Genomic DNA, 22,019 nt, shown 5'->3' on the forward strand with positions numbered 1-22,019 from the left:
ATTGTTTGAGCAACTGACGCATGGGTGCGTTGATTTCGGAGAGGCTCGGGGCAAACTTGGCTAAGTAGTTAACCATGCCTAGTACTGTCTCTAGCTCTGCGCGGTTCTTCGGCGGCTCCATCTTCTTGATGGCGGAGATTTTCTCTGGATCCGGCTTAATGCCATCAGTTGAGAGGCGATGCCCGAAATAACTGATCTTGGTGGATCCGATTATGCTTTTCTCGGGGTTGAGCCGGATACCTTTTGATGCGCTATCAATTACTCATAAAAGACTGAGAGTTAAGAGAGTAACTAAAGGCTTTTATTAACAAAAGAATGAAGGTCTGCCTCGAGTGGTCGACCGGTCCAGAATACAAAGGGCTGGGGAGCAGTCACCTTTATACTAGGACTTGTGGGAGGAGTCAGCCGAGGCATGTCCAGGCATGTACACAGTGGAATACAAACAGTGGTTTACCACATTCACCCCTTGTTTAAAATTGAGTCCGGCGGGGTGAAGTGTATTAAAAGTTAGTGTATTGGAGTCTCTCCGGAGGTCTTGTCTGCCGCTGTGATCGGCGTGGCGACGGCAGGGGTAGTGGAGCTTCCGGCGTCGAGTCCTGCGTAGGCTGTGGCACAGGCGTGTCGTCCTCGTAGATGTCGAGCGGGTCGCGGGGCCCAGGCCTGCTGTCTGCTGGGGCTGGATATTGGGTCGTGGGGGGGGTGGTAGTGAGTAGTGGGTACCACACCTTTCTCCTGTGATCTTTGTGGCATCGCACGGAGGTTCCTGTCATGTTCCTCTCTATTCCTGCCATAGATGAGGATGTCGTCTACGATTGCGACTACTCCGTCGAGGCCTTCATAGGTTTCGTCGATCTTCCGCTGGAATTCATCCTGAGCTGAGATAAGACCAAATGGTAAACGCAGAAATTGGTAGCATCCAAATGGTGTGTTGAACGTTGTTAGCGTAGATGACTCTTCCGTGAGCTTGATATTCCAGTATCCTGATCGTGCGTCCATTACACTGAAGTAACATGCTCCCACTAGCTTGGGTGTGATGTCATCTAGCGTTGGTAGAGGGTAGTGAGGTCGCTTGATAGCCTTGTTCAAATCCCTGGGGTCGAGACAGACTCTGAGCTTGCCTGTACGTGGTTTCTCAACCACTACTAACGCGTTGACCCACCCTGTTGGTTTTGTTTCCCGGACGATGATTTCTGTATTCTCCATGCTCTGCAGCTCCTCCTTCGGGCAACTACATAGAGCAAGGGGTATCTTTCTCGGTGGGCAAACCACAGGGGTTGCTGCTGGGTCAAGGTGAATAGTGCATTCACCTGGGAATAGTCCGATTCCTTTGAAAACATCAGCAAACTCCTCCATGACTGTCTGCTTCTCAACTGTTGCTGTCAATGATAGCACTAGCTTGACGAGGTCCATGTCTAAACATGCCTTTAGACCTAGCACTGGAGGTGCTTGAGTGTCAATAATGTAAAAGTCCAACATCATGTTGCTTTCTTTGTACTTGCATTTCATCACGCATGTGCCTTTTACAATGGGCTGCTCACCCCCATAGCCGGTCAGTTTGCGTGAGGTGGGCTGTAGCTCACACTCATCCTTCAAGCTGTAATACTCACTCAGAGGAATTACGTTAACCTGAGATCCAGTGTCTAGTTTAAACTTAAGCTCTTTGCCCTGTTTTCCTATCTCAATATCGGCAAAAGCTTGCTCAGTCTCTGAAATCTGTTTTTTTTGTGACACAGAATCAATAAACAGTTCCTCTGCATTTGGCTCTCTATCTGGCATTTGGCTGTCACTCACTGTGTGTACTGCTTTTCCGAAAACAGTCTTGCAAACTTTAGCAAAGTTGTTCCGTTTACCACATTTAGTACATTGCCTTCCTTTGGCAGGGCAGTACTCCTTTTCTCCATGCCAGTTGTTTCCACAATATCCACAGTTTTTGAAACGTTTTATGTCTGTGTCACCCATTTTTAGAACTCTCGCTGTTCTTTCTGTTCTGAAACACGCTCTCTGGGCGGTGTTCTTTGGTGTGTGTCTATTAACTGCGTGCACTGTCTGTTCACTCGAGCTGCTTGTGGCGCTGGTTATGGTTTTCAACTGTGCTTGGGCTATCTCGTGTGATCTAGCTATGTCCATAGCTTTGTCCAGCGTTAGCCCGGACCCAACATTCAAAAGTTTCTCTCTCACTTTAGCTGAATGTATTCCAAACATGATGTGGTCTCTGACCATCTCATCTTTATCTGCATATACACAGTCTTTTAACAGCAGTTTTAACTCGGTCACGAACTGTTCAAACGACTCACGAGCTCCTTGTACTTTCTCCTGAAACTTGTACCTAGCGAATATCGTATTTGTCTTGGGCATCACATATGCTTCACAACAGTCAAAATAACTTTTCAGTACCTTTGCTTCATCTGCGGTGAGAGACCATGTGTTAAAAATGTCTCTCCCTTTTTCTCCGATCCATAAGAGTAGGTAGCTGCATTTTTCTTCCTCTCCTTTACTTTTCAGTGGACCCAAAAACATCAACTCCACGTGTTGCTTGAACTTGCTCCATTCTCTAGGTAAGTTCAAAGATTCCCAATTCACTCAGGGTAAGGGAGCTCCAATGATGTCCATTTCAAATCCCTGTTCTGACACCATGTCTTGTTTTGCACACTTTGTACAAAAATAATAAATTGCAGGACAACGGAGTATTACAGTTTAAACTCTTTTAATGAAGCATCAGGTCTGATCTGACTCACAGCAGTACAGCACCGTGTGGACAAGATGGAGTCAGGACCCCCGGGTCTTCTAAACAATAGCAGTCCTTACAGATGCCTGCAGGCCAATGTCAACTCAGCATGTGATCACATGTGAATATAATAGGTATTCCTTACAGATGCCTGCGGGCCAATGATAAATCAATATGCAAATGTTACACTTTCTACATGCTCATTTCTTCTTTTTAAAGACTAAAAACATGTGCACTTGTCATCCTTCAGTTCTACCTTCCTCGGTTGAATAACGAGCTGCAGGAAAAACAAATCATGTAGCGCATGCATTAAATTCACAATCAATTTGTCCGCTGCACATTGCAGCAACAACAAAAAAAGCGCTACCTAGTAGGCCCGCTGTTCAACTTTTAAGGAGCTGGCACGTTTAGGCAGCACAGTGGCATAGTGGTTAGCACTGTTGCCTCACAGCGCCAGGGACCCGGGTTCGAATCCAGCCTCGGGCGACTGTGTGGAGTTTGCAAATTCTCCCCGTGTTTGCGTGGGTTTCCTCCGGGTGCTCCGGTTTCCTCCCACAGTCCAAAGATGTGCGGGTTAGGTTGATTGGCTATGATAAATTGACCCTTAGTGTTAGGGGGATTAAATACGTGGGGTTACGGGGATAGGGTGGGATATGTGTTGGTGTAGGGGTTACGGGGATCGGGTGGGATATGTGTCGGTGCAGGCTCGATGGGCCGAAATGGCCTCTATCTGCACTGTGGGGTTTCTGTGATTAGCGCTTCTGCGATTTCCGATGTCTGTGCGCTGGTTTCTTGCATTTACATCGCAATGGCTGGCTTCTTCAGCCAGACAGCAGAACCCATGAACTTGTGCCCCTGGGCAGTAAGGGAGCTTGTTGTAGCAATGTCAATGTGGGGCCTGGTTCACGGATGTTGGTGTCATAGAATCATGGAATAGTACAGCACAGAAGGAGGCCATTCAGCCCATCGAGTCTGTGCCAGCTCTTTCGAAGAGCAATCCAGTTAGTCCCACTCCCCTGCTCTTTCCCCAAATCCTTGCAATATTTTCTCCTTCAAGTACTTATCCAATTCCCTTCTGCACCGCCTCTAAGGCAAGTATATCCCTCCTCAGATAAGGAGACCAAAACTGTGCACAGTACTCCAGGTGTGGTCTCACCAAGGCCCTGTACAATTGTTGCAAGACTTCCTTACTCTTATACTCCAATCCCCTTGCAATAAAGGCCAACATGCCATTTGCCTTCCTAATTGTCTGCTATACCTGTATGCTAACTCTTGTGTTTCCTGTACGAGGACGCCTAAATCTCTCTGAACACCAACATTTAATAGTTTCTCACCATCTAAAAAATATTCTGTTTCTCTATTCTTCCTACCAAATTGAATAACCTCACATTTCCCCACATTATACTCCATCTGCCCCCTTATTGCCCACTCACTTAACCTGTCTATATCCCTTTGCAGCCTCTTTGTGTCCTCCTCATAGCTTACTTTCCCACCTAGCTTTGTATCGTCAGCAAACTTGGATACAGTGCATTCCGTCCCCTCATCTAAGTCATTAATATAGACTAAACAGCTGAGGCCCAAGCAGTGATCCCTGCGGCACCCCACTAGTTACAGCCTGCCAATCGGAAAATTACCCATTTATCCCTACTCTCTGTTTTTTGTCCGTTAACCAATCCTCTATCCATGCTAATATAATACCCTCAACCCCATGAGCCCTTATCTTGTGTAACAACCTTTTATGTGGCACCTTATCGAATGCCTGTCATAAATCCAAATATATTACATCTACTGGTTCCCCTTTATCTACCTTGCTAGTTACATCCTCAAAAAACTCTAATAAATTTATTAAACACGGTTTCCCTTTCATAAAAGCATGTTGACTCTGCCTAACCATATTATGATTTTCTAAGTGACCTGTTACCACTTCCTTAACAATGGATTCCAGCATTTTCCCGACGACTGAGGTCAGGCTAACTGGCCTGTAGTTCCCTGTTTTCTCTCTTCCCTCCTTTCTTGAATAGCGGGGTTACATTTGCTACTTTCCAATCCGTGGGGACCATTGTGGAAACTAGGGAATTTTGGAAGATCACAACCAATGCATTCACTATCTCTGCAGCCACCTCTTTTAGAATTCTAGAGTGAAGTGCCTTGGGATGTTTTTATTATATTAAAGACACAAAATAAATGCAAGTTGTTGCTTTTGTTGTTTATAGAATTGTCCATAAAGTGTTTGGCGCCTTTCACCGTATAGCTGTAAGTCTGAAGTTGCTGTGAACCGAAGTCATTTTTACCCTTCTAGAGAGCCACTGACTGCTGACCATGGGTCTCAGGCAATCAACGGCATTCTCCGGCCTACACAAAGCTGATGACAGCTGGGTCAACCACTTTTTCATGAGACCTGCTATCTCCCCTGTTGGTTTGCTGAAAGATGCTGAGACACTTCAGATTCTGCTGTCATTTAAAAAAAAATGTTTTAATTTGTTTTTATGGGATGTGGGCATCGCTGGCAAGGCCAGCATTTATTGCCCATCCCTAATGGCCCTTGAGAAGGTGGTGGTGAGCCGCCTTCTTGAACCGCTACAGTCCGTGTGGTGAAGGTGCTCCCACAGTGCTGTTAGGGAGGGAGTTCCAAGATTTTGACCCAGCGACGATGAAGGAACGGTCGATATACTTCTAAGTCTGGATGGTGTGTGACTTGGAGGGGAACTTGCAGGTGGTGGTGTTCCCATGCGCCTGCTGCCCTTGTCCTTCTAGGTGGACGAGGTCACGGGTTTGCGAGGTGCTGCCGAAGAAGCCTTGGTGAGTTGCTGCAGTGCATCTTGTAGGTGGTACACACTGCAGGTTGGTAGAGGACCTTTGTCTACAAAGGACCTTTGTAGACAAAGGTCCTCTACCAACCTGCCCCCGCCACACAGTGCTGCCCCCTGATTATCAAAATCCACGACAAGGCCTTTGACAACGTGGACCACTTTCCATACCTCGGTAGCCTACTGTCAACAAGGGCAGATGTCGACGACGAAGTCCAACACCGCCTTCAGTGTGCCAGTGCAGCCTTCGGTCGCCTGAGGAAGAGAGTGTTTGAAGACCAGGACCTCAAACCCGGCACTAAGCTCATGGTCTACAGGGCAGCAGTGATACCTGCCCTGCTGTATGCCTCAGAGACATGGACCATGTACAGCAGGCACCTCAAAGCACTGGAGAGGTACCACCAACACTGCCTCCGCAAGATCCTGCCAATCCATTGGCAGGATAGGTGCACCAATGTCAGTGTTCTTGCTCAGGCCAACATCCCCAGCATCGAAGCTTTGACCACGCTCAATCAGCTCCGATGGATGGGTCACATTGTCTGCATGCCCGATACGAGACTCCCAAAACAAGCGCTCTATTCGGAGCTCCGGCACGGCAAGAGAGCCCCAGGTGGGCAGAGGAAACGCTTCAAGGACACCCTCAAAGCCTCCTTGAAAAAGTGTAATATCCCCACTGACACCTGAGAATCCCTGGCCCAAGACCGCACGAAGTGGAGGAGAAGCATCCGGGAAGGCGCCAAACACCTCGAGTCTCTTCGCCAGGAGCAAGCGGAAGCCACGCGCAGGCAGCGCAAGGAGCGCACGTCAACCCAAGCACCCCACCCAACCGCCCCTTCAACCACCATCTGCCCCACCTGTGACAGAGACTGTAGGTCCCGCATTGGACTCATCAGTCACCTGAGAACTCATTTTTAATGTGGAAGCAAGTCATCCTCGGTTCCGAGGGACTGCCTAAGAATAAGAAGAGAAGACACACTGCAGCCACGGTACGCCGGCGGTGGAGAGAGTGAAAGATTAAGGTGGTGGATCGGGTGCCAATCAAGCGGGCTGCTTTGTAGATGGTGGAAAGGCTTTGGGGAGTCAGGAGGTGAGACACTCGCCGCAGAATACCTAGCCTCTGACCTGCTCTTGTTACCACAGTATTTATGTGGCTGGTCCAGTTAAGTTTCTGGTCAATGGTAACCCCCAGAATCTTGATGGTGGGGGATTCGGCGATGGTAATGCCATTGAATGTCAAGGGGCGGTGGTTAGACTCTCTCTTGTTGGAGATAGTCATTGCCTGGCACTTCTGTGGCGCAAATGTTACCTGCCACTTATCAGCCCAAGCCTGAATGTCATCCAGGTCTTGTTGCATGCGGGCATGGACTGCTTCATTATCTGCGGAGTTGCGAATGGCATTGAACACTGTGCAGTCATCAGCGAACATCCCTGTTTCTGACCATTTGTTGGAGGGAAGGCCATTGATGAAGCAGCTGAAGATGGTTGGGCCTAGATCACTGCCCTGAGGAACTCCTGCAGCGATGTCCTGGGGCTGTGATGATTGACCTTCAACCACCACAACCATCTTCCTTCGTGCTGGGTATGACTCCAGCCAGTGGAGAGTTTTCCCCCCCGATTCCCATTGACTTCAGTTTTACTAGGGCTCCTTGATGCCACACTCGGTCTAATGTTGCCTTGATGTTAAGGGAAGTCACTCTCAATGCAAAGTAAGATCGTGACATGACCCCACTGACACATAGCGCTAGCTCAGCACCAACTGACCTGGCCCACCTGCTGCATGCAATTATGTCACGGCCGACAAACAGAAACCAGAACAAGGAGGCAGTGTAGGATTATTTATTGATTTTCAGACTTCCCACATTAGGTGTTAGAGTGGGTTTCATAGATCTGAATCCACCTTAACAGAGAACCACACAGATGCAGTATCTCTGACAGAGATATTTTATTTAACCACTAACACACAGATTAAACAAAAACTCAATATAACCTGTCCTGGAGTCTTCAAGTGCCAGTGGCCAAACCGACGATCACTTGAAGTCTGTTGAAATCTTTAGACGCCTTCCCTTCGTTAGACCAGGATTTGTTTATCGTGGCCGACGGCAGTAAAAAAAACTAGGTATTGTGTCAGTTCTTATATTTTTTGTGTTCAAAACTTTTCTCGTGGTTCTCACGTGTATACCTCAATGATTGGCTCGTTCAAGTATGGCTTTTCCCCTTGTTGCTCATGGTTGGTTCAAAGTTTAGTGGGATTACTTCATCATGCGTGTCACTTGTTGTAGTTTAATGAGGGTCTTATCTCAAGACAGTGTTGGTCGGCTCTGCTGGTTCCATAGCAACCGCAGATTTGTCCTTGGTTACAACTGCTTCTTTTGTCCGAGTAATGTCTGTTAAAAATGTTCCTCCATATTCCTGTTCGCAACTTGCATTTTAAAGTGGTATAGCCATAATTAAAAGTTCTCCTTTGTATTAAAGTTCTTATTTTCCTTCAGCAGTGTAAACATGGGAAAGTGACGCAGATGGAACACTGTGCGATCTCACTCCCTATTCTTGATCTTGCTGGTCCCGCCAGGTAAAAGCACCTCACTCAATAATGGTTGACGTAAGGAAACTACGAGGCACTTGGTCTAAGCATTAAACAAAGCTTTAATCAACTGTTTTACAACATGGAGGTCTAGTTGTGTCCTTCACTAGTTCCTGTTAAGAATGTCCTGCACAAGCTGGGCCCGTGCCCGAGTATTTATACTCTCCCTGGACAGCGCCACCCACAGGCCGCTCTGTATTATTTAATAAGTCTTTCTTTCATGAATGACTGATTCATGTCAATGGTGATTCCAGATACCACGGGAAATCTTGTTTGCACAGGTAAAGCCCCCACTTTCTGCTGCGGGTCAGAGTCAGTCCTCCATTAGCGAATGTGAGACTTCACCTCAAGGGTCATTACACCAGGCCCTGGATGATCCAGAAAGATGATCATTTTTAATGGGAAATGAACTGTGAAAGATAACTGGTAGTTATCAACAGACAATTAATGAGCTCAGTAGCACCAAAATTGCAATGGTTCTAAAGTTTTTAAGGCTGTGCTTAGTCCTGACAACACACAAGGAAGAGATGCAAAGCTACGCAGTAACATTTTAGTAAAAGAGCTGATCGACAATCGGGAGTCACGTAATAGCAACAATTTATTCTGTTGCGTGGTACCCGTTGAGAACGGCAACTCCTACCTAGACACACTGGATGAAAAGGAAGTGGATTTGAAAATAAAACCAGCAGAAGGAGCTTGATTAGCATCTGTTGGCTCTGTAATTCATTACGGTTCGAAGTGCATGCTCTGGTTCACGGCGAAGTTGCAATCAGCGGGTATTGTCTGAATCTGATTAGTAAAGCAAGCATGCGAACCATCCACATCTTACATGGACAGTCCATGTTTCCCACCAGGTGCCCATGTTTGCTGACAAATGACAACGGGGAGTAGAATTTCCTGTGCTTCCCCGAAAATACTCCAGCAAAGCTGTTCTATGTGTTGATAGAATAGAATCCTAGAATAGCACAGGACAGAAGGAGGCCATTCGGCCCATCGAGTCAGTGCCGGCTCTTTCGAAGAGCAGTCCGGTTAGTCCCACTCCCCCCGCTCTTTCCCCCATAGCCCTGCAATTTTTTTCTCCTTCAAGTATTTATCAAATTCCCTTTTGAAGGCTACTAGTGAATCTGTATCCACCGCCCTAACAGGCAGCGCGTTCCAAATCCTAACCACTCGTTGCATAAAAAGGATTTTCCTCGTGTTCTTTTGCTAATCACCTTCAACGTGTTCCCTCTGGTTATTGACCCTTCAGTCATTGGAAAATGTTCCTCTTTATTTACTCTATCTAAATCCTTCATGATTATAAATACCTCTTTGCCAGAACCTGAATGCCATGGAGTCCCCTAAATCCTACCCTTTCTGATAATCTAAAGACGAACAACATAAACATAATTTATGACCTCATTAGATGGCACCTACTCTTCAAAGTCAGCAACGAGTTGGAAGCACCCAGGGATTAAGTGGATTAATTTCATTGGGTTTGTATTACATTAGTGTTTGTGATTCAACAGTTAGTAGATCAGATCCAGTTCGATGCCGTGTAAATTAAGTAAACTAAGTAATAGTCAGACGAGAGGCCAAAAGTCCGTCCACTGCGTCCCCACCTTAACTCCAGTGGGAGGTCAGTAGAAGGGCTGCAAGTTAGGCCGGGACCAGACATATTCAGGTCCCGGCCTTTCCTGGGAGTTTGTTGGGGCCTCTTCTAGGGATAGAGCCTCTGCCAACCTCAAACAAGGCCAGCGACGTAGAATGGAGCATGACTGGGAGGTGTGGGGTCTCCCAGACTGGAGGTCCATGGCCTGGCTGGACATCAACAGGCCAGGGCACCAAATGAAGGCAGATTTGGGGCTCCCCTTAGCGACCAGGCTTGGTTTGTGGTCTGGATCCCTGAAGCAGTCAGGAACAAAGACATTTTTTTTAACCCACTTATAAAAAGGGCCTGATGAGGGAAATGCAGGGATCTTTTTGGGGAGAAGGGAAAACACAGCCCCCTCAACTCCTCGGAGTGGGCACTCCTCTGCAGTTTATGCCCTCCTCGAGCAGTCGGGTGGCCGAGGTGCTCCCCGAGTGAGGTACCACTGACCCCACAAACACTGGTGAGGTCAGTGTCCGAAGTCATAGGCAAACACATCCCGGCATTTGCACTGGGATGCTGGAGCTGTGGCTTTTCTGGCCCCACGATGTTCAGTTTAGAAGTATGTAAGCGGTAGGCAGATCAGATTCAATTCAGTGCACTGTTAATGGTAGGGCAGATTGGATCTAGTGTTCAATTTTCTTCTTCTTAGGCAGTCCCTCAGAACCGAGGATGACTTGCTTCCACATTAAAAATGAGTTCTCAGGTGACTGATGAGTCCGATGCGGGACCTACAGTCTCTGTCACAGGTGGGGCAGATGGTGGTTGAAGGGGCGGGTGGGTGGGGTGCTTGGGTTGACGTGCGCTCCCTGCGCTGCCACGAGGGTCCTGACGTTCCAGGTCCCGAACTTCATCTTAAAAGGTGGAAGATGCCTGTGCGAGAATTCTTTTAACGTGGGGTGGCCGTTGCACACCAGCGACCACACGGGGCTTGACAGAGCAAGGTCTCGGTCCAATGGCAAGAGGATCCAAGACGATTGGAGACCAGGCTCTGCTACAACGGCCTAGCACACACAAATTATAAACACATATTCAAGATGCAATGTACTTGAGAATAACTATGAACAAAAACATGAAAGAAAAAGCTGTTGAGTGCACAATACCAGAAACAGGGTATAAATACACTTATAAACACATGGTCCAAATTGTGGTGTATGTGCCTTTAAGAGCCCAGGTGTGCGTAATGCCAGTAATTGCCACTTGGGCTATATAAGCCTGTGTATTGTGTATATCCTTTAGAACCCCCCCCCAGACTTGCTTAGTAAATACCTATGAACCAACTCCTGTCTTCAGTGTCTTTATCTACACACGGACACTACAGTGGCGACGAAGTGGAAACGGACTTACCTGCAATTCGGCAGCACCTCAAGGACATCGATTCCTCCAGCGTCCAGAAGACTCAAGGAAGTAATAGAAACTGTGGTTTCACCAGCTGGCCAAGCTGGTGGCAGGTACTGCGCTAATCCTTCCTGGGCGTCAGGCTGGGGCTCCAGCGGCGGGCTCTACAGCTGAGACAGGCAGCGAAATCGGAGGCAAGCAATAACGGACTGGGAGGGTGCACTCGGGAGACGGCCGGCGCGGCAAGCAGGTCAGCGTTTAGACCTCCGTCGGGAACGAGTCTCCAACAGTGAATAAACGGAAACCACAGTAAAACAGCGTTGTTATCGGTAGCAGCGGCGGGAAAGCGCAGGAAGCGCCATATCGTTTCTACAGAGAGAAAAAAAAAGCGCCGGAAGCGCCATAGCTTTTTTGAAATGCCTAAGTCTGGCAATATTGATGCTTTTGATAATGAAACAGAGCCTAACTTTGGCAATATTGATGTTTTTGATAACAAGATAGAGAATTGGACCACATATGTAGAAAGAGTGGAGGTGTTTTGCACCGCAAATGGAATAGAAGATGAAAAAAAAGCTTCAGTGCTTCTGGATCTAATGGGCGCAGAAACATACAAGCTGTTACGCAACTTAATCACTCCAGCCGAACCGATGGACAAGAATTTTGAGGAGATTGTTGATACCCTACACTGCCAATTCGAGGCAGGACTGGCAGATTCTCTGCAAGACAAATTCATCTGCGATCCCCTAAGTGTAGAAACACAAAAAAAGGTATCTTCTGGAAAAGATTTAACACTGGACAAGGCTTTCAGTGCAATAGGAGCGGCAAAGATACAGCAAAGGCCACAGGACTTCGGCACCCATGAAATGACACGGGGTTTCGAGAGATGTTATCGCTGCGGCAGATCCAACCATGACCAGAGGGATTGCTGGTTCAAAGAAAAAGCATGCAGGCGATGCGGAAAGATGGGACACATTCCACGTGTATGCCGATCTGAAAATAAAAAAATCCACTAACGGGAAAAGAATCAATAAGGAAAAGCACAGAAAGGTACAAATGATGACGGACAGTAGCTCCAAAGACCAGAAGAGCGATAGCGACTCCGGGAACAAGAGACTAAGCTCTCTCAAATTACATAATGTAATTGCCAAAGATTACCAGACCATTTGGGTTACCCTCATAATAGCAGGGTCCCCAGTTAAAATGGAGCTAGATACAGGATCAGCTCTAACCGTAATAAATCGACGAGATTACGAGAGGCTATTTTCGCATATACCTCTAAAAGACACATCCATTATTTTAAAAACATATACGGGCCAGAAAGTATACCCCAAAGGAAAAATAAAGGTGCCTGTGGTATACAACGGCAAAGAAATACAAAAGTTGTATTTATACATTCTACAAGATGGTGGTCCACCGTTGTTGGGACGTGAATGGATAAGGAAGATACGTTTAGACTGGCACTCCATTCAGGCACTGACGGTGACCAGTAAGGAAAAAAACAATGATGACATCATACCTGAACGATTAAAAGACATCTTGGCCAACGCCAAAGAAGTGTTTCAAGAGAAACTAGGAACCTTGAAAGGCATCACCGCCTCAATAAAAGTGGAAGATGCAGCAATTCCAAAATTTTTTAAGGCAAGACCGGTGCCATACGCAATACGTCCGGCAGTCGAGGCAGAGCTGGAGAATTTGGAAAAGGCAGGCGTATTATCCAAAATAGATTGGAGCGAATGGGCAACACCCATCGTTCCAGTCATGAAAAAAACATTGAAAAATAACTCTGAGGAACAGAGAAAAATTCGCATCTGTGGGGACTTTAAGGTGACTGTAAACCCGGTCCTTCACACGGTACAGTATCCTCTTCCGAGGATAGAAGATATTTTCGCCTCACTATCCGGAGGAAAACGTTTCACAAAAATTGACTTGGCACAGGCATATCTACAGATGGAGGTTGAGGAGACCTCTAAAAAGTATCTCACAATAAACACACACAAAGGCCTGTACCAGTACAATCGACTGGTTTTTGGAGTAGCATCAGCTCCAGCTATCTGGCAAAGAGCTATGGAACAAGTCCTGCAAGGGATTCCGGGGACTCAGTGTTACCTAGACGACATCCTTATAACAGGAGAAAACGACAACGAGCACCTTGCCAATTTGGAGCAGGTGCTCACTAGGCTGAAAGAACGGGGCCTACGAGCAAATCGCCCCAAGTGCGAATTTTTCCAAAATCAGATATCATATTGTGGCCACATAATTAATAAGGAAGGGTTGCATAAGTCACCTGAAAAAATTGAAGCAGTTATAAAAGCCCCAGCACCTGAAAATGTTTCACAATTGAGGTCATTCCTGGGATTAATAAATTACTATCATAAATTTTTACCGAACTTATCAACTATTCTACACCCTCTTAATGATCTTCTACACACAGGAGTGATTTGGAAATGGAACGAAGACTGTAAACGTGCCTTCCATAAATGTAAAGACTTAATCACATCCGAGAAAGTTTTGGCTCATTACAACCCATCACTACCAATCAGACTGGCGTGCGATGCATCCCCTTACGGCATAGGAGCGGTATTGTCCCATAGATTCCCTGATGGCTCGGAACGGCCAATAGCTTTTGCGTCACGCTCATTGAACTCAGCTGAGCATAACTATTCCCAGATAGACAGGGAAGCACTCAGCCTGGTATGGGGAGTGAAGAAATTCAACCATTACCTACACGGACAAAAATTTACCTTGCTGACTGACCATCAACCCCTCATCTCCATATTCAACCCTAAGAAAGGTGTCCCCATTATGACGGCACAAAGACTACAGAGGTGGTCCCTTTTTCTAGGGGCACACCAATACAACATTGAATACAAAGGGTCAAAACAGCATGGGAATGCTGACGGTTTATCGCGCCTGCCATTGCCAACGATAGAAGAGGCACCTACAGTAGACCCAGTAGAGATATTCCACTCTACCATAGTGGAATGTCTACCGGTGACAAATTCTGCCATTGAAAGGGAGACCAGAAATGACCCTACTCTCTCACGGGTCTACGATTTAACAATGAAGGGATGGCCAGCACATGGCGAACCACTGTTGCCAGCATTCTCGCAAAGAAGAGAACAGCTGTCAGTGTGCCGAGGAACCTTGATGTGTGGATCCAGAGTGGTGATTCCACCCAAACTCCAGGATAAAGTGCTAAAGGAGCTTCACGAGGGGCATCTGGGTGGAGTGAAAATGAAGAACCTAGCTAGGGCGTTTGTATGGTGGCCAGGTATCGATGGAGACATCGAAGACATGACCAAGAGCTGCCTAGGATGCCAGAAGGTCCAAAATGCTCCGCCACAGGCCCCTCTACATCCATGGGAGTGGCCCTCATCTCCCTGGCAAAGGGTGCACATCGACTTTGCTGGTCCATTTATGGACTCAATGTTCTTAATCGCAGTTGATGCACACTCCAAGTGGCCGGAGGTAATAAAGATGTCCTCCACCACCACGGAAAAAACCATCACAGTATTAAGGACCATATTTGCCAGGAATGGGCTGCCGGAACAGATATGTTCTGATAATGGACCGCAATTTGTGTCCGAAGAATTCAGAAAGTTCTTAAAGAACAATGGGGTAAAGCACTACACGTCCGCCCCATACCATCCCGCCACCAATGGATTGGCTGAAAGGTTTGTCCAGACCTTTAAGAAGGCCATAAAAGCCATGGGTAATGAAGACATAAAACTTCAGCACAAGGTGGATAACTTCTTATTTGCATATAGGAATGCAACGCATATGGTTACTAACCAAACTCCCGCCATGATGTTCTACAATAGAAACCTAAGATGCCGGCTGGATTTGGTCAAGCCCAACATCCGAAGGGACGTGGAGAACCGGCAGTTTCAGGGCATGAATGAAAGGCCAACTAGGGCCTTCCAGATAGGCCAACCGGTTTTGGCCCGGGACTACCGTACCGAGAAATGGCAGCCTGGAACTATCTGCACACGACTAGGACCACTGATGTATACTGTGGACATCGGAGAAAGCATAATAAGGCGCCATGCTGACCAAATCATCAAGTCATCCGAAAAGGGACAACCTACACCACCACGCTATACATCTAACGATGAAGTAGAGATACCCATATCTACCTCCGATCCGGTGATACTGGAACCCGATGAACCCGACACTGGCCTTCAAGCCGAATCAGCCTTGCCAGAAGAACCTACTACACCACCAGAAACTACTACACCCCCGAAGCGTTATCCGGACCGAGTCAGGAAGCCTCCTGAGAGACTAACTTATAATTAATTAATACAGCAATGTATATTATTTTGCATATAACATGTAATTAATAATTACTTAAAATATGATGTACTAGTTAGCTAGAAGGGGAGGAATTGTGGTGTATGTGCCTTTAAGAGCCCAGGTGTGCGTAATGCCGGTAATTGCCACTTGGGCTATATAAGCCTGTGTATTGTGTATATCCTTTAGAACCCCCCCCCCCCCCCGCCAGACTTGCTTAGTAAATACCTATGAACCAACTCCTGTCTTCAGTGTCTTTATCTACACACGGACACTACACAAATCAACACAGGAACTGTTCAACTATAGACTGGTAACACACATGCTGCACATGTACACATCACTGGATGCTACATTAAAAAGACAACGGCAAAAGACGCATTTTAAGGCACATTAACCAGTTCTAAATACTAATTTGTGTAATTTTGTTTGTGAATGAATTTTACATTGTGCTTCGTGCTGTGCCGGTTCTTCTGGCTCCTGGCGTGCTGGCCTCAAGCAGCCAATAACAGCTCCAAAATAAACTTGCCGGATCCCACTGTAAAACGAGGCTCCCCCCAGCCACCATCCTTAGCAAATCGAACACCTTTACTTTGGTATTGCCAGCAATGGCATAGCACTGGAACAATATAAAAACAGCTATAGTGTAAATAATGGGCAGATTTGATTCCGTTCTAAGCAGTGTATTAGATACAGTGCATGTAATAGGCTGGATGTAGTTCAATACAGTGCGCACAATAGATTGTTCAGTTTGACACAGTGTTAACAGCTGATAGATTAGATTCAGTTCAGCTCAGTATAATGGCACTAAGAGGTAGATTAGATCAGCAAATACAGGGGGTAACAGTAAGTAGATTGCCAAAGTCCTACAAATAGTTATAGTGGCAAAGATCAGCAGGATTTTAAACTCCATGCATTCCTCGGAGGTCAAGTCAAGGGCCACTAGGGCTCAGTTCTTCTGTGGACACACTGGTGTGACACAGTTCGTCTATACCTGTGTTGCTGCATTGCCTGGCTCCTATGCTCGGCAGCACAGATTTTCTTCATGCAGGTTGAAATGTTGGAAGTTCCATCTTGCTCGGTGGGGCAGTGAACCTTGCTCCGCATCGCTTGTTGCTGCTCACCTCTCTCCCTGTGGAGGCCAGGAGCTCACGAGAAACAGCTCAGCGAGCATGGCCCGGGAAGAACCGCCAGGGAAAGTGCTCACAGACATGAAGTAGGCACAAAAGCATGACAGCCACCAATCCGGCTAAATTCCCACCAGATCAGAAAATCCAACCCTATATCTCCCGCTTGCTGTGTTTATATCTGCTTCAAAAATGGTGAAATCCATTACTATGTACGTTTTTTTTTCCTGCAATACAAGTGATGGGATCTTGGCTTTACTACACATGTTATGAGAAGCCCGTGTCCTACTGTACGGCCAGCACAGTTACATGTTTTAAGTGTCATCGGCCATGGCTCAGGGATGTTTTCGAGTTATCTGCTTTTTTTGGATTGAAGTCAGGTTTTTTAAAAACCAGTTTTCTAGCTCAGCATGCATGGTAAAGGTGATGATAAATGTTAATTAGGGCCTCAGCTCTCACTGGGAACACAATTGATGGCGTGATTCTCAATGGCAGGAAAGAGGCGATGAAAGACTTTTTCTTTTTGTGGTGTCTGTCGATGAAAGCCGCAACAAATGATGGGGGCAGTGTCAGCAAATGGTTGTGACACCACCGAGCCGCAGGTATGTGGGCAACTCCTTTGTGACTGGCTTCGGCACACAGAGCAAACAGCATTCAAATTGACCACAATGACATCTTACTATCGGCCAGTTTGCTTTCTTTCTTTGGATGGGCTGAGCCTGAGAAGCTCCTGATGCTACATTTCTACCGTAAACGCATTTGCTGTTAAATATTTGCTTATCTCATTGAAACATATAAAATTCTGACAGGGCGAGACAGACTGGATGCAGGGAGGGTGTTTCCCCTGGCTGGGGGGTCCAGAACGAGGGGTCACAGTCTCAGGATATGAGGTAGGACATTTAGGACTGAGATGAGGAGAAATTTCTTCACTCAGAGGGTGGTGAACCTGTGGAATTCTCTACCACAGAAGGCTGTGGAGGCCAAGTCACTGAATATATTTAAGAAGGAGATGGATAGATTTCTAGTCACAAAAGGCATCAAGGGGTATGGGGAGAGAGCGGGAATATGGTATTGAGATAGAGGATCAGCTATGATCATATTGAATGGCGGAGCAGGCTCGAAGGGCCGAATGGCCGACTCCTGCTCCTATTTTTCTATGTTTCTATGTTTTCTACGTCACAAGATGGTCGAAGGGTCCCAGACCTGAAACATTAACTCTGTTTCTCTCTCCACGGATGCTGCCTGGCCTGCATTTTCTGTTGTTATATGTAAATAAAGTTTGTTTCTTCACTTCTCTACTTCCCTCCACCCCCACCCCCCCCCCCAATGGTTCAGTACCCAAATATAAAAGCTCTCCCACCTCTGGAGCTTCGCCTGGACTGTGAAGCAGGATATTTGCAGCAGACATATAATACAAACTTTCTGCCCTCTTTTCTTCAGGAGTAGAAATCTCAGCGCCTGTGGAGGGCTGGTATTTAACGCTGCTCAGTGTGGGCCATGTTTCCACTTTTCTGAGGTGTAGACTTCAGTTTTGGAAGTCCGAGCAGTTGAATGTTTGGGATGCCGTGACCTGATCTGATGAGATGGAGGTCAGCCTCCAAGCCAGTTAGGGAACAGGGAAGGATTAACTCTCCTCTATGGACAGAATGTATGCACCCACCTCAGTCTGAACATAGGAACAGGAGGAGGCCATTCAGCCCCTCGAGCCTGCTCCGCCATTCAATGAGATCATGGCTGATCTGCGACCTAACTCCATATACCCACCTTTGACCTATATCCCTTAATACCTTTGGCTAACAGACAGCTATCACAGAAATCACAGAAATCACAGAAACCCCACAGTGCAGATAGAGGCCATTTCGGCCCATCGAGCCTGCACCGACACATATCCCACCCGATCCCCGTAACCCCTACACCAACACATATCCCACCCTATCCCCGTAACCCCACGTATTTAATTCCACTAACACTAAAGGTCAATTTATCATAGCCAATCAACCTAACTTGCACATCTTTGGACTAAAATTCTATGATTTAAAATTAACAATGATCTCGCACCAAATGCCGTTTGCGGAAGTGAGTTCCAAACTTCTACCACACTTTGTGTGTGGAAATGTTTCCTAATTTCACTCCTGAAAGGTCTGGCTCTAATTTTTAGACTATGCCCCCCTAGTCCTAGAATCTCCCAACCAGTGGAAATAGGTTCTCTCTATCTACCTTATCTGTTCCCCTTAATATCTTGATCTTTCACACCACAGGCACATTCCCATTATGAGGCTGGTATGGACCACACACTGTCCACAAGACATATGTCCCAGTCTCATTTGATCATCACATATTTGAAAAGAGATAACTATAAAAATAACTGAAATATTTCTGGGGCACTAACAAATTAGTGTTCCTGGTGCAAATCTACCATTAATTGTATATTCTATCAGCCACTCTAGTAGGATGTAGAAAACAGCAGTATTTATACATGGGGTCAGTTTCTACATGTACACTGATGACACCCAGCTCTACCTCAGCACCACCTCTCTCGACCCCTCCACTGCCTCTAAATTGTCAGACTGCTTGCCCGACATCCAGTTTTGGATGAGCAGTAATTTCCTCCAACTAATTATTGGGAAGACCGAAGCCATTGTCTTTGGTCCCTGCCACAAACTCTGTTCCCTAGCCACTGACTCCATCCCTCTCCCCAACATCTGTCTGAGGCTGAACCACACTGTTCGCAACCTTGGTGTCATATTTGACCCTGAGGCACATATCCGTGCCATCACTAAGACCACCTATTTCCACCTCTGTAACATCCCCCGACTCCACCCCACCTCAGCTCATCTGATTGGCTATCTAACAGAAAGCAGAGAGTTGGGATAAATGGTTTGTTCTCAGACTGGCAATCAGTAACTAGTGGTGTTCCGCAGGGGTCAGTGCTGGGTCCCCAACTCTTTACAATCTATATTAACGATTTGGAGGAGGGGACCGAGTGTAACATATCAAAGTTTGCAGATGATACTAAGATGGGAGGGAAAGTAGTGAGTGAGGAGGACATAAAAAACCTGCAAAAGGACATAGACAGGCTAAGTAAGTGGGCAGAGATTTGGCAGATGGAATATAATACTGGAAAGTGTGAGGTTATGCACTTTGGCAGGAAAAACCATAGAGCAAGTTATTATCTTAATGGCAAGAAACTGGAAAGTACTGTAGTACAAAGGGATCTGGGGGTCCTGGTGCACGAAACTCAAAAAGTTAGTATGCAGGTGCAGCAAGTGATTAAGAAGGCCAATGGAATGTTGGCTTTTATTGCTAGGGGGATAGAATATAAAAACAGGGAGGTATTGTTGCAGTTGTACAAGGTATTGGTGAGACCGCACCTGGAATACTGCATACAGTTTTGGTGTCCATACTTAAGAAAAGACATACTTGCTCTCGAGTCAGTACAAAGAAGGTTCACTCGGTTAATCCTGGAGATGAGGGGGTGGACAAATGAGGAGAGGTTAAGTAGACTGGGACTCTACTCATTGGAGTTCAGAAGAATGAGAGGCGATCTTATTGAAACATATAAGATTGTGAAGGGGCTTGATCGGGTGGATGCGGTGAGGATGTTCCCAATGATGGGTGAAACTAGAACTAGGGGGCATAATCTTAGAATAAGGGGCTGCTCTTTCAAAACTGAGATGAGGAGAAACTTCTTCACTCAGAGGGTAGTAGGTCTGTGGAATTTGCTGCCCCAGAAAGCTGTGGAAGCTACATCATTAAATAAATTTTAAACAGAAATAGACAGTTTCCTAGAAGTAAAGGGAATTCGGGGTTACGGGGAGCGGGCAGGAAATTGGACATGAGTCTAGATTCGGAACGGTCATGGCCCTGTGGGTAGCGGAGCGGGCCCAGGGGCCGTGTAGCCTGGTTTTGCTCCTACTTCTTGTGTTCTAATTATGTGTTAGATTTCAGGAGATGGTTCTATTCCTGTTCCTGGCTGGGGTGGAGATCACCTTTTACAGAAGGTAAGTACTGTCGAAAATATAGGGACAGAGTGATCTCCTGGACGAGTTTCGATCGCCTAGATGGGTCGGAGAGGAATTTCCAAGATTTTTTCTCCCAAATTGGCCATTGGGTTTTTTATCTGGTTTTTCGCCTCTCCCAGGCGATCACATGGGTTTGGGTGGGATGTAGAGTGATAGTAGATTTGAGGTTAGGATCAGATCAGCCATGATCTTATTGAATGGTGGAGTAGGCTCGAGGGGCCGATTGGCCTACTCCTGCTCCTATTTCTTATGTTCTTATGTTCTTATGAAACCCACATCCATGCCTTTGTTACCTCTAGACTTGACTATTCCAATGCACTCCTGGCCAGCCTCCCATGTCCAGCCCTGTGCTCGCTGGCCTACATTGGCTCCTGGTTAAGCAACGCCTCGATTTTAAAATTCTCATCCTTGTTTTCAAATCCCTCCACGGCCTCGCCCCTCCCTATCTCTGTAATCTCCTCCAGCCCTACGACCACCCCGGGATATTTGCGTTCCTCAAATTCTGGCCTCTTGAGCATCCCCAGTTTTAATCGCTCCGTTATTGGCGGTCGTGCCTTCAGCTGCCAAGGCCCTAAGCTCTGGAATTCCCTCCCTAAATCTTTCTGCCTCTCTACCTCTGTTTCCTCCTTTAAGACGCTCCTTAAAACCTACCTGTTTGATCATCTGCCCTAATATCTCCTTATGTGGCTTGGTGTCAAATTTTGTTTGATAAACGCTCCTGTGAAGTGCCTTGGGACGCTTTACTACTTTAAAGGTGCTATATAAATTCAAGTTGTTGCTGTTGTTGAGGGATATTTGGATCACATGTGTGTGATTTCCAGTGCTTTAACAAATGTTTCTTAGCACTGTTCTTTCAAGGAGGTAGGTTCAAGGATGGCCTAAAACAATGAAGGACCAATGCGCATTGCCATGGAACGGTGGGACACAGATTTGATCCCCACCCTCCAAAGCTATTGATCTAGCCCACGTGGGGGAACCAAGTGATGTGCCTTCAATAACCACAAAACTAGAAGTTATAGACTTTAACAAGTTGGCTTTTAATCACTAAGATCAGAGCTAACATCTCAACACACTGACTGGCTCGCAGGAATGAGTCATACAGATCCTGGGACCTTTATGTAAGAGAAGTCAGGGGCGGAGCCAAGAGCCAAGACCTGGAACCTTCCAGGTTAGTCAGGAAAGAGGAAGTGAAACTATACACCGTGTGGGGGAGGGTAATGTACATGAGTGCAAAACGAATACAGGCAAGAACGAATACAGGCAAGACAAACAGATTTAATTACATTCACCCCTTCTTTAGATTTAGTCCATCGGGGTGATGTTTCTTAAAAGTTGGTATAAGTGAGTCTGTCAGGAGGTTTTGCAGTTCTCAGTGATCGGCGCAAAGCCGGTTGGGGTGCCTCTAGGGGAGTGGATTCTGGTTCCTCCGCTGTCCGGGCCTCCGCAGTGTCTTCCAGGTTATCTGCAGTGTCCTCCAGGTTAAAGTTGGGTATTGATAC

Source organism: Somniosus microcephalus, chromosome 9 (assembly GCF_052327205.1).
Source record: "Somniosus microcephalus isolate GS21.2 chromosome 9, FLI_Smic_1.0, whole genome shotgun sequence".
NCBI lineage: Eukaryota > Metazoa > Chordata > Chondrichthyes > Squaliformes > Somniosidae > Somniosus > Somniosus microcephalus.